The 13,353-nt window shown below is 38.5% G+C and overlaps 1 protein-coding gene and 1 pseudogene across 1 annotated transcript in view; one reads left to right on the plus strand and one right to left on the minus strand.

Annotated features, from left to right (window-relative positions):
* LOC109388948 (protein SDA1 homolog) overlaps positions 1-4,682 on the minus strand; it is a 7,720-nt pseudogene extending 3,038 nt beyond the window's left edge.
* Positions 1-13,353, plus strand: part of ADIPOR2 (adiponectin receptor 2) — an 85,990-nt gene that overhangs the window by 2,834 nt on the left and 69,803 nt on the right. The gene's annotated exons all lie outside the window — the stretch shown is intronic.

Below are 13,353 nucleotides of genomic sequence, written 5' to 3' on the forward strand. Positions count from 1 at the left end.
GACTCACGGCAGCCCAGCTCCAGGTTGAGCTGTTGTTCAGCATCTTAGCTGTGGAGGGCAGTGTCACTGGCCCTCATGTGGGATCCGAACCGGGGTCCTCTGGCGTCCCAAGCCAGTTCTTAACCATTGCGCCACTCGGCCGGCCCCCTGTTAACCCTATTTACAGACAAAGAAACTGAGGAACAGAGAAATGAACTGCCCAAATTTATCAGCAGTTAATGGAGCTGGGATTTGAATCCATGTGGTATGGTATCAGGACTGAGGCTGTCAGTATGCCACAGAGCCTCTCCTTAGAGTACTGCTCAGTATAGAAAAAGGTTAGACAGTCCAGAGGTATGTAATGTAAAAATTCCTCCTTGTGCTCTTTCCAGTTTCACTATCTGTAGAAAACTGTTAACAGTGATATAGAGCTTTCCAGTTGTCTTTGTCTGCATGTGCAAATGTTTACTTGGCAAATCTGTCTACATGTGCAGGTTTTTAAAAAATTAATACTTTATTTTTTAGAGCAGCTATAGATTTACTGAAGTTTGTTCAGATAGTACAGAAAGTTCCCATATCCATCCCCCATTTTTCTTTATTAATAACATCTTGCATTAATGGGCATATTTGTTTTTTGTTGTTTTGGTTTTTTTTAAAAGATTTTATTGGGGAATTGGGGGAAGGGAGCAGCGTTGGGGAATTGGGGAAGGGGAACAGACAAGTTGCTGTCCTTTTTGTTCTGTCTAGTTGTGGAGGATGTCGCTTCATTGGCCCATGTTGGTATTATCATTGTGCTCTTCCCGGGTGAGGCAGTCGCTCACCGGCCATTGGACGGCCGCTCACGGCGGCTCACAGCCGCTCATGCCAGCTGCCGGCATCTCACACTGGCTGCTAGCTACTCACGGTAGCTTATGGCAGCCCACTGCCGCCCCGCTGCAGCCTACGTCGTCGCCGGCAACCCACGGCAGCCCAGCTCCAGGTCAAGTTGTTGTTCACCATCTTAGCTGTAGAGGGCGCAGCATCACTGGCCCTCATGTGGGATCTGAACCTGGGCCCTGCTGCTCAGAGCTGGCATCCTAAGCCAACTCCTAACCAGTGCACCACTCGGCCAGTCTGCTTTGAGACTTTTAATGCCAATAAACATTCTCGATTCACTAATTTTCAGATTAATGACACAAATTTAGACTTCTCCTTCGAATGGAAAGTTTGCTTGGAAATTACTTAATTCTTTTTCTCTTTATCAAGAGTTTATCTTATAGTGCCAGCTGCTTCTTTCTGAAGGAAGGAACACATTATTTTTTGACTGGACATTCTGGCTCATTCATGAAGCCGTTCAGCTTCTTGGAGATATCTAGTTGCGCTTTTCATCAGAAGAATGGTGCTCATCAATTTATTTACCATCAGCATCCTCCTAAGACTGCTACGCCCCAGCCATCTTTATCGTCCTCGGCATTCTCTGCCTCTTTCTCAATTTCTGGAACTTTTGGGTTGTCGGGAAAGTCATGACGCATTTTTGCATTGAAAAACAGAAAAATACGTCATGACTTTCCCAACCCAATATGTTTCTGGATTGTAATCTATTATCTAATTGTCCATATTCCTGTTGATGTTATCAATGCCTCTAGTTCAGCGGTTTTCAACCTTCCTAATGCTGCGACCCCTTAATACAGTTCCTCATGTTGTGGTGACCCCCAACCATAAAATTATTTTCGTTGCTACTCTATAACTATAATTTTGCTACTGTTATGAATCGTAATGTAAGTATCTTTTTTTTTCCGATGATCTTAGGTGACCCCTGTGAAAGGGTTGTTCGACCCCCAAAGGGGTCGCGACCCACAGGTTGAGAACTGCTGCTCTAGTTTTACCCTGGAATTTCCTCTGCAGCATCTAAGGATTCATAGTTCTGACAACTGGATCAAAGTTCCTGCAGATATCACGTTCTTATCTTTGAGTGTTTTACAATATACTGGGCTAGGTCTTGAGGGAAATTCTTGTCATTAAGCTGTTATCTTTCAGAGCACTGATTCCTCCTGTCTTGACTTCCCCCAGAATTGTTGTTCATAACAAAATGGGAGGCCAAGGTCATGAGCAATGACTCAGTGATCTTTGGGACTACCAGGTGATGAGATGTTTGTGCAGCAAACATATCGTATTAGTTGCCTTTTGTTTGGTGCTGCTGCATAAACTTTTGCACAAAGGGATAGAAGTTAGAGAGAAAAAGTTCATGAATTCGCACCAATCTGGTTATAAAGTTCATGAGCATCTCTTCTCTTTAAGTGTCTTTTGAGAGCTCTTGAGCCACTTCAGTAGTTTTTCTGCAAACTCTTGGGAATTATGAATCAAATGGATAGCTGAAGAGTTAGACACCTTTGTTTTTCGCTTGTTTCTGAAGCACTTTCATAACCTTCTCAGGCTTTTCTTCTGTTTGGAGTCCCTCCTCTGTGTATACTGTGCTAGCATTCTGAGTCATTGTCCTGTTTCTCTTATTCATCTTTTTTTGTTTGTTTGTTTAAATAACAGCTTTATTGCGATTTAATTTATATATACCATGCAATTCGCTCATCTTAAATGTAAAAGTTAATTACTTTAATATATATATATACACACACACACACACACACACACACACACACACACAGGGTTCTTCAGTTCTTGCTTGTTCTTCTGTTTTTTATTTTATCATGTTATCTTCAGTGTAGTATATTATCACATTCAGAGCCTGCGTGAGTCCAGATCCCTTCCAACCAAATTATGACGGTAAGCTGATGAATTCAAATAACTCTGGCAAACTAGCAAATGGAAATTGGGATCTTCCTACATGAAGGCAAACTACATTGGGCTTTTTTCTGATACCAAGATCAAGAAAAAAGCATTTGTAAGATAAATCATTGAGTATCTGTTTCCTTTAGCACATTGTAATTTTTTTCTTTTTAAATTTCCACTGATAAAAACAAATCAGGAACTTCTGATGCTATAGGTGGTACTACTTTATTCAAGCCTTCATAATATAATGTTAGTCTCCATAAGCCTTTCGACTTTCACAGACCACACAGGACTATTGTACAAATAATTTGTTGGTAGCAGTATTCCAGCTTTCAACAGGTCCTGATTGAAGTGCTAATTTCTTCTTTTTCTACCAAGTATCTGATATTGTTTCATATTAACAACTTATATGGGTTCACACAAATATCTAGGTTGCAGTTGAGTATTATGTCCAATTAACACTGGCCAAAGGGCAAACATCATGCCTTCTGTTTTACAATATTAGGTAGAAGTGTTCACCTGTCAGGCTTAATATCTGTCCCAATAATGGATTTATGTAAAGAAGATGAATTCACTTCACATAAAGTCTGTTAAAAAATTCCAATTTTCTCCCAAACTTTTACTTTAATCTCATCAACCATTGCATCCCCATGTTATCCCTTTCTATCTTGTTCATCTTTCTTAGGAAGAATGTTAAGGCAGCAACTAATAACCTTGGTGACCTTATAGAAGCATGCAGATGTGATAACACTGACAGTCTTGGCAGGCATCATTTCAGATATTTCTCCTGTGGAGTCAGTCATCACTTCCAAAGGTGTCTTGGCTGCAGTTGCATCACTGTCCCTTGACATGTGTACCTGAAATTCTGTGATACTCTCTATATTCACTTAATTCTTGTATTAAATATTTTGCACTTTTATTCTCACTAGTCACAAAATGAGTATATGAAATCTTAGATGCTTCTAGGGCAACAAAGAAGTTCCAAGAAGAGCTCTAGCCAACCTGATGGATTGATGAGCTTCTTCTCAGTGAGATTCAAGCTTTGCAAAATGTTATTGGGAGACCTAGATTCAAGATAGTGTAATTGTAGGGAAGCAGATTTTTCAGCTCTTGAGGAAAGGTATCTAGATGTTCTGGACAGCAGTGACCAATCTATGCCGTAAACGTCACCAGCTTTGCCAGTTCTTTGCAGGGTGTATCTGGTTGCAATTTGAAAATCTCCACGTTGGATTTGTAGTGAACATTTTGCTACTGTAGAGACTCCTCTGAGTGCAGGCCAGAGGGTCCGATTTATTCTGTAACTGCTGCAGGTTGCTGGGTAGCTCGTGTTTGTTTCTGCTGGGTATGTTGGCTGCAGTGTGCAGTCACAGTGTGCAGTTCTCAGAAAACCCACACCATCGACACCAGCCAACCCTTCTCAGGCTGTGGCTTGGAATAATATTTACGGGTGTGTGGGGGAACAGCCCTTGGGAGCTCAGCAGGTGGCGCTATCTTGGCTCATAGTTTCATAGTATAGTATGCTTTAAAAAATTATATTCATGGATAGCTTTCCAGGTCAGTACATCTGCATCTACTCTGTTCGTTTAAATATTGGGTTGTCGGAAAAATCATGATGCATTTTTGCAACAAAAACCATAGAAAAATACGTCATGACTTTTCTGACAACCCAATAGTTCCTTACTATTTTATTGAGTGGGTGTGCCATAATTTAATAGTGTTTCTATTGCTGGATATTTAGGTTGTTTATTTATTGTGTATTATACATACATGCATTGTTGTATGCTAATTGACTCTTTAGGGTAACTGTCTGAGACTGATTCCTGGGTTGAAGGAAATACATTTTCCATTTGATGTATATTACCAGACTGCCATCCAGAAAGGTCACAGCAGTATAAAATCTCACCAGAAATGTGAGTGTGGGTGAGGTCTAGTTTATCCATGCTGTTGCCACTTTTTTTTAACCTTTATTTGATCGACAGTTAAACATTTCTTGCAATGTATTCTATCTCACTGGAAGATAGTTTTGTTTTGCTTGCATTCTTTTGAAGTTGATTTAGAAATGCTTTAGGTGTGGCATACATCCTGTAGTTGTTGTTCGGAGTACTCCCTTACGCAGAGCTGCCACCTATTTAGATTCACTACTTGGCCCCTGAAAGTAGTCTTCTTTTCCACCTCTGTTAAAAGAATCTGGGAGACTGCCAAGTAAACTATATATTTCTTGAGGGTAACCTTTCTTCATATCTAATAGGAATCCTGTATACAGCAGGTATAACACTTCAAGTTTTTTAAATGGATGGCCACAGAAAAATAGAATTTTCTTTATGGCTGACGTATAGTGTTACATATTATTGGATTCTGTATTTTCCACAGTATCCATGCATTAGAAAACAAAGCATACAAAGTGTATGGTCTTGAAGAGACAAAATTAATTAGCTTATTAATTTTTGGCCATCTAGACTTTTTCTTTTGTCTCTCTATTTTTTAAGTATATTGGCTCATTTTTCTTTCATTGGCAGCATATTCACTTTAATCCTATATGTTCTGAAAATTTAGTTTAGTGAACATGTATGCATAGTTGTACCTACACACCATCCCTTTGGTCAGGGAAGAAGTAGTGGTGGTGAAAACTTTTAAGCATGGTGGAACAGCAGGGCTACTTTTTTTTCTTGGAATTTTTTTTTTTATTAGTTTCAGGTGTTCTTGGAATTTATTTATATTCTGTTTCATTCCAGAAAGAATTTCGAGTAATTTAAAATAAAAGATCCAGAAGTGTAATAAAATATATGTTAAAAATAAAAGAGGAAAAGGAGGAAGCATACATTCTGTTCCCAAGTGGCAGCATAATTTAATGACTAAGAATAAGATTTAGATTTGAATTTTCTTGGCAGCAAAGGGAATAATGGAAATATGGTCAAATACATAGCAGTAAACTGAAGGAGGAACATGGCCAATTTTCCAGGGATCAATCGTCTCTACAGATTTTAAGGAACTATTTAAGTTGAACATTACATAAAAACTGGGTTTTTGTTTGTTTTTGACTAGAGGCCCTAGATAGAAAAAGTGAGGACTAAGCATTAACGTTTTAAACCAAGTAAGAAATTTTATCTAGGGGTTGGTTTGAATCAGATTTAGGCTGCAGATGTATGTTTCGTTTGGCTAACAGATTTTTTTTTTCCTTAAAATATTTCAAACATACAGAATAGAGAGACAATATAATTAACATTTCATATATTCACCACACAGTTATATTAAATCTTAACATTTTCCCATACTTTCCTTTTTTTAAAAATAATTTCACACAGTTTGAAGCATCTTTTTGAATTATATTTCACTTTCTTCCCAGAAGTAACAATTATCCTGAATTTGGTGTTGATTATTCCTAATACCTGTTTTTATGGAATTACTTCATAGGAATATATTCATAAACAAATAATAATATTGCTTTGCGTATTTTCAGACTTCATGTAAACTATTTTCTGCCTATTCTGTAACTTGATTTTCATGAAACACGTTTTTTAGGGTCATATGAAGTTGGTATTACCATTTTTGACCTACAAAAATGACAGTTTCATATGGTTCAACCTAGTTATAGTCATCACTTTTATCGTATAGTTAACATTATTATAAGAATACAACCAGTTTAACTTTATCCTCATGTTGACAGGTAGATTCTTTCCAATTTTTCCTGTTTTAAAAACAGCGCTGTTAAACAGAATACTTGGTAGAAAAGTATCAGGTTATACCATAGGCAGTAAGGATAAATGTTTTGTGAAATTTTTCATGGCAGAAAGCTTTTCTGAAAGAAAAGGCTTATTGAGTCAAATGCTAGCCATAAAAGAGCAGGTCCTGGGCCACGCAGTCTAAACCACCAGCAGCAGGGCTAGGTGGAGAAGGCAACCTGTCTGCAGTCCTGGAGTTGACAGGCTCTTTTGTACATTATGTTTCGGTGAATAAAGGTGTAAGTTGTTTTGAAAGAATTTACATTGGCTCCAGATAAAGGTGCGGGAAAAGGTGAAGGTGGGGGACAGTTCTAGAATAGGTGCACAGTCTGTAAGGAAGAAATATTTACTACTTTTAATTGGCGCTGGGCAGTAGTCCTGAAAGTTCATGCTTAAGCAGGATGCTGTGGGGTCTGGTCAGTTGTTACTTCCTTTTAGATAACCCTCTGGAAGGTGATTCAAAGCTCCAACTTAACATTCAGGAATGTGAGCAGTCTTTTGTTATGAACTAATCTTGTCTCTTTCTCTCACTGTCAGGCTGGCTGTAATTTAATTTAGGACATCTCAGAATTTTTCTCTTGTCACTACATTGAACACTCCTGATTAGGAATCCTTGTGTACATACTTAAGATCTTTGGCAGGTTTTTCTTTCTTTTTTTAAATTTTTTTAGTTATAATTGACATTCAATATTATATTAGTCTCAGGTGTACAGCATAGTGGTAGATATTTATATAATTTATGCAGTGATCCCCCTGACTAGTCTAGTACCCATACCTAGCACTATTCATAGTTGTTGTAACATTATTGACTATATTCTCTCTGCTGTACTTTACATCACTGTGGTCAATTTATACACACACACACACACAGACACACACACACACACACATTTATTTATTTATTTTTAAAATATTTTATTGGGGAATTCGGGGAGGGGAACAGTGTTGGGGAATTGAGGGAGGGGAACAGCCAAGTTGTTGTCCTTCAATCTTAGCTGTGGAGGGCGCAGCAAGCTCAGCTCCAAGTCCAGTCACGCCACTCAGCTCAAGGTGCTGTGTTCAGTCTTAGTTGTGGTGGATGTAGCCACCATCTCATGCGGGAGTGGAACCAACAGCCTTGTTGTTAACAGCGCACGCTCTATCCACTGGGCAGCTGCTCAGCTCAAGGTGCCAAGTTTAGTCTTTAGTTGAGGGCGGGCATAGCCCACCATCTCGAACAGGCAATCTTATTGTTAAGAGCACGTGCTGTCACCAGCCGAGCCACCCTGCCACCTGTTGGCAGCTCAGCTTGGGTGCAGCGTCACTGGTCTATGTGGGAATTGAACAGGTGACGCTGTTGCTCAGAGCTCGCACTCTTGAGCCAAGCTCTTAACCAACTGAGCCACTCGGCCAGCCCTAATTTTTATTTCTTAATCCCTTCATCTTTTTCACCCATTCCCAACCCCTCCTCCCCTCTGGCAATCATCAGTTTGTTCTCTGTATCTGAGTCTGTTTTTGTTTTGTTTGTTTGATTATTTTATTCTTTAGAGTCCACTTATAAATGAGATCATATGGTATTTGTGTCAGTCTGACTTATCTCACTTAGCATAATACCCTTTGGGTCCATATCCATGTTGTTGCAGAAGGCAAGATTTCATTCTTTTTTTATGGCCAGGCAAGTTTTCAAATTGTGTGTTGGGAGCCACTAATAGGTTGTCAAATCAGTTTAGGAATTAAAATAGGATAGAAAAGAATTAGGTTGTATTGCAGGCTATAAGGATAAATGTTTTGGGAAGTTGTGTGTGTGTGTGTGTGTGTGTGTGTGTGTGTGTGTGTGTACTTGTACGTGTGCGTGTGTACACTACGTTAGAAATGAAGTCCTCTAGGGTAAATTACTCAAAAATGGAATTATTAGGTTGGAGGGTATGGCGATATTGCCAAATTGCTCTCCAAAATTGGTAACTTGGCATTCTATTTTTAGTGTGAAAGTATGAGAATTTCTTGTTTCCAAATCCTTATGATTCATGGCATTGTCAGACTTTTTACATGTTTACAAATCAGATGAGTGTGAAATGATATCACATCATCTTAATTTTACTTTTTCTTGATTAATTATGAGATTGAGCATGTTTTTAAATGTTGAGTTGTGAATTGTTGAGGTTTTTGTTTCTTGAATGGGCTATTCTCCCTCCCCACCCCTTCCCAATTGGGTTGTCTTTTTAAATTGATGTTAGTTGATTTCATATTCTGGTTATGTCTGTTAAGTGAATTGCAAATATCTTCTCCCAGTCTCTGTGGCTTATCCTTTAACTTTTTACATGGTTTGTTTTGAATAGAAATGATTATCAAATCTATCATTATTTTCCTTATTAGTTTGTATTCTTTGTGTCTTATTTATTTTAAGAAATCTATTCCATATCCCAAGGTCATTAAAAGTTTCCCATATTCTAAAAGTTTTGGACATCTGGTTTTTTACATTTAGGTCTTGATTCTGCCTGAAGAAAATTTCTTTTTGTATATGATGTGAAGCAGGGATCTAATTTAATTAGCCAGTTAACTTAGCACTGTTTGACAGAGTGTGTTTTAAATTTGAATTGTAAATCTTTAAGCAGTTTTGGTTCAACACAGTAACAGTCTCTTTGTCTTTCATCAGGCTGCATCACATGTTCAAGTTAGTGACTTCTGGGCCAGAGTAATGTGACTGGTTGATTACTTGATCCAGAAAAAGAACCTGGAGATGTAGATAGATACAGAGCATATTTTGTAGATTGCACCCAGATGTCGTTTCTCTCAACCACTTTTTAAATAGGAGCTGGGTTGCAGACAGCTTGAGGTTATACTTTGATGAAGAAACAAGATTGCTGGGTTTTGCAAGGCTGGTTAATATCTATAGACTTTGGAAACTAGATAAACAGGTGTTGGATTGACATTTTGATACTTGAAACTTCAGAATACTTTAGTCATCCAGTTGCTATAATCATATATTGTATATGTTCTGAAGTTTGAGACTTAATTTTGATTTTAGGAGAATTTGGTTTATAAAGTTGAGTCTTAACTTTCTGAAGTGTTTGATAGAAACCACTATAAATCACTTAATTTAAGAATGAAAACTATTTTTCTTTTCATTTGAAAGGATTTTTGTTGCGTGTTTAGTCTGAGAAGGGTTGCTGTGAGGCGTCCAGATAGAGATATATTCTAGATTTTTCTTCTATTTCTTTTCTTTCATATTGGTAGTTGAAAGAAGGCCTTGTGGTTTAGTGAAATTGAGCAATATTGAGAACGGTTATAGAGGTGAGTTTTATTTCTCAATTTCTTTTTTTTTTTTTTTTAAAGATTTTTATTGGGGAATTGGGGGGATGGGAACAGTGCTGGGGAATTGGGGAAAGGGGAACAGGCAAGTTGCTGTCGTTTTGTTCTTCAATCTAGTTGTGGAGGACATTGCTTCACTGGCCCAAGTTGGCACCATCATTGCGCTCTTCTCTGGCGAGGCAGATCAGTCGCCGGCATCTGGACGGCCGCTCACTGCGGCTGCTGGCCGCTCACGCTGGCTGCTGGCCGCTCACGCTGGCTGCTGGCCACACACGGTAGCCCATTGCAATCCACTGCCACAGGGACTGCAGCCCACGCCGTCGCCGGCGACTCATGGCAGCCCAGCTCCAGGTTGAGCTGTTGTTCAGCATCTTAGCTGTGGAGGGCAGTGTCACTGGCCCTCACATGTGGGATCCGAACCGGGGCCCTCTGGCATCCCAAGTGAGTTCTTAACCATCGCGCCACTCGGCCGGCCCTTATTTCTCAATTTCTGATTGTGATATAGAGAAAGAAAGGCAACTATGAGGACTGATAATTAACTTTGCGAACCCATCCTAGAAAAAGTGCCACATACCTCATTGCTGAATATCACTACGGTCACCTTCGAAATATTCCCCTTGGGAAGCTATGCACTGACGTCAGTGCCTAGTCCACCCTTGAAAGCAATTTTGGAACTCTTTCTGGAATGGCCATCACAGCTGTCTGCATATTACCCTTGATGTCCTGAGTGTCATCAAAATGTCTTCCTTTCAGTATTTCCTTTATCTTCAGGTAAAGAAAGAAGTCATTGGGAAAAAAAAAAAAGGAGTCATTGGGGGCTAGATCAGGTGAGTAGGGAGAATGTTCCAATACAGTTATTTGTTTACTGGCTAAAAACGTCCTCACAGACAATGCTGTGTGAGCTGCTGCATTGTCGTGATGCAAGAGCCATGAATTGTTGGTGAAAAGTTCAGGTCGTCTAACTTTTTCACGTAGCCTTTTCAGCACTTCCAAATAGCCAACTTGGTTAACTGTCCAGTTGGTACAAATTCATAATGAATAATCCCTCTGATAGAAAAAAAGGTTAGCAACATTGTTGCATCAAGTTCACGAACTTAATTGTCAGACCTCGTATATAGGGTTCAGTACTATCTGTGGTTTCAGGCGTTCACTGGGTCTTGGGATGTATGTCCCACGGGAAAGGGGGGACTGCTGTGTATTGCTCAGGACACATTTGGGTTTGATTAAGGTTCCACTGAGTCTCTGAAGGCACTAGGGACTAAATAATTTGACTGAGAAAGCTTTATTATATTTGTGTATTTGTATTAGAAAGAAAACTTTTTAGTAAAATGGAGTGTTTTGTTTTTAGTTCATTGCTGAATTGTCATTAGTCCCTAGAATAGTTCCTAGCACAGAATAAATATATATAAATATTTATTAAATGATTACCTTAATTTTATTACCTCACCATGCTTGAAATCTGCTCTATAGTTTTGTTTGTTTTTAGCAACAATTAAAAATGTAGTCAATTTATGGACTTATAGATAAGTCAGAAAAATATCTTAATTTACTGGACTATAGTAATAGGATCATTTTACTTCTACACCTGCTTTTCAGGGAGTTGATTTGTAGCTCATGTGATTTAAGTTTAGGGCGTTTGATTTGATTTGATGCGGTTTCTCATATTGAATGATAAAATGTAGGCTTTTTTTATCTGCTTAGAGTTTTAAACTGCCATATTACATGTGTTTCTTTCATAATGCTACTTTGTGATGATATAGAGTGACTTATTTTGAACTGAATGCAGTTGAGACAATTCAAGTGCTTGAAAGACAAGTTTGTTATACTTCTTGAGATGGCCGTATCACACTTTTAGAACCAGGAGTTCTAAAACTTAAAAAAACTCAGAAAGTCCAGTGTCTTTCTCCAACCCCTCATGTTTTAAAGCCTTAGAATTTGATTTTGAACTTTTGGTTATGTGACAAAACAAATTCAGATTTTTTTACTGAGGATTAAAAAATTTTTTTGTCATGTTTATATTTGTCAGACTTTTAAAAACTCAAATTTAAATTTATTGAGGTACAGTTTACACTCAGTAAAATTCACCCTCTTTTAGATGTACAGTTGTATGAATTTTGGCAAACAGCGCAGAAGGGATTTTAATGGCTGAATTGGGCTTGATATCTGGTGGAAAGGCCGAAAGCAGCAGCTAAGCAAATAACACTTGGCATCTTTTTATCACTTTGGAAATCTTTACGGGAAGATTCCCATTGGCTATTTTCCCATGGATACAAGAGACCAGTAGTGTGATAGGCGTTCACTGCCTTTTCCCCCAACTGTACTTCACATGTAAGTAAGATTTGCCTGGTTTTTCTCTTAGGAAAGTTGGTCATTGGAGTGTGGGGCAGTAAGTTAGAACAGGTTCCGTGTGATTTTACTTAAAAGTATGCCTACTTTATGCTATGAAAAAAAAAATAGTGTAAATGATACAAAATGTTGCCTGTATTTATATCTTTAAGATAATCTTTAAAAAATCAACTGCTATTTGATTTGAAATGTTTCTTTGCGATTTGTAGCAGTTAAGATTTTATGAACATGAAGACTTGAGAATGCCCGTCTTAAAAATCTAGGTGGTGTTCCTTATCAGTTATCAACTGTACCATTTTTTAAAAGAGCTGTGTTAGTACCATGTTAGAAACTTTCCCCATTTTATCAGTTACATATTGTTTTTAGTTATCAGTTTTGTTTTACTGACATTTTTCTATTCAGATATGTTTTAAGTATTTGGGAAGAATTCTAATTTCAGTCAATTGTATTGTTGCTTGTGGTGGGTAGCAAGGCTTCATTTTGTCCACCTCTTTACTGTTTCTTAATATTTTCAACATTGTTGTAAAGTACACGGTATTATCAATGTTGAAACTCCTTGGTTTTTGTATTTTTTTTTAAATTAGGGAACAGTGTGTTTTTTCAGGACCCATCATTTCCAAGTCAAGTAGTTGTTTCAATCTAGTTGTGGAGGGCACAGCTCAGCGACCCATGTGGGGATCGAACTGGCAACCTTGGTATTGTGAGTACTGTGCTCTGACCAACTGAGCTAATGGCTGCCCACATAAAACTCCTTGTTATTGGCATTTAAGTACTATCATGCATTCGAGAACAGCTTATGGTTCAGGCAAATGTAGAGGGCTGTGGTAAGAGCATTGACTTGGGTGTTAGGCACACGAGTTTGATTAGCTAGATTAGGTTGCCACCTATTAATATAGTTAACTCAGGCAAGTTATTTATAACCTCTGGGAGTTTTGTCATTTCCAAAATGGAGGAAATAATTGTTATCTATCTCCCAGGATTGTTGTAAGAATTAAAGAGATAGTCCACGGGAAATGTTCTTTGTGAGTGGTAAGCACTCAGCGCATGTTAGCTGTTCTTCTTGTTCCTTCCCTGCTTTCCTCTCCTCTTCCCATCCTCATCCAGCAAAGGTTTTTGAGCTCCTGCTTTGCATCCTAAACCATACTTGGTGTTGTGGACACAAACATTGATTCTAAAGAAGGCTTCCTGAGGGCTGGCCAAGTGGTTCAGCTGGTTAAAAGGGCGAGCTCTGAGCAACAGGGTCACCGGTTCGATTCCC

Source organism: Hipposideros armiger, unplaced genomic scaffold (assembly GCF_001890085.2).
Source record: "Hipposideros armiger isolate ML-2016 unplaced genomic scaffold, ASM189008v1 scaffold_213, whole genome shotgun sequence".
In the NCBI taxonomy this organism is placed as follows: Eukaryota; Metazoa; Chordata; class Mammalia; order Chiroptera; family Hipposideridae; genus Hipposideros; species Hipposideros armiger.